Genomic DNA, 982 nt, shown 5'->3' on the forward strand with positions numbered 1-982 from the left:
TACACATACACGCGCGGGCACGCATGCATGCACACACACACACACACACACACACACACACACACACACACACACACACACACACACACACACACACACACACACATGACTGGTCCCTTCTCTCAAGTTGATGAGTTTCTTTCGACTATTTTCTGCACTTTCGTTTCACCTTCCAATAAACAATCTTTAAAGTCCCTGGAGGTTCTTGTACTGGAATAGCTCTCCAGGGTTGAGAGAGAACTTTTTTTAACTGTATTGTTAAGGATATCATGACAGGTCTTTCTTTAGCTCTTTCCCTCCTACTTCTCCGTTTAGTTCTATCTTTATCCCTCTGCCTCCGTCTTTCCTCTCTCTATCTGGCCTTCTCTTCCTCACCCGTCTCTCCCTGTGCGTGTTGACTCACTCACACCATCCATTACTGTAGGCCTCTCTTTCTTATTAGATTGACCCTCATTATTCGCTCACATATGCACTCACACACACACACTCACACGCACGCACGCACGCACGCACGCACGCACGCACGCACGCACGCACGCACGCACACACATTCATAAATATACAAACCAACCCATTCCTCACATCCATAGGCCCGGCCCCAGTCACATGGCTTTACTGGTATGCAAACACACACAGTCACAAACACTCACTCATGCATGGAGTGATTTTTCAGGTCATTCATTTTTCATTTTCCCAATGCTGTGTTAGGATATATTTATGCCCTGCAGCCTGTGTTATTCTCATTTCAGACAGTCTCAATTGTCTTGTTTAAATCAAGGTTATGGGCCCATGATTGTGGTATTTGTGAAAGCTATGTAAATAGTGAAAAATAATTTTGTTCCTGGTAGCCTTTCTTATAGATTTTTATTTCGGCAGAAATAAACACACACACACACACACACACACACACACACACACACACACACACACACACACACACACACACACACACACACACACACACACACCAAGAGCACTCTCT

Source organism: Argentina silus (genome assembly GCF_951799395.1).
Source record: "Argentina silus genome assembly, chromosome: 16".
Taxonomy (NCBI): domain Eukaryota; kingdom Metazoa; phylum Chordata; class Actinopteri; order Argentiniformes; family Argentinidae; genus Argentina; species Argentina silus.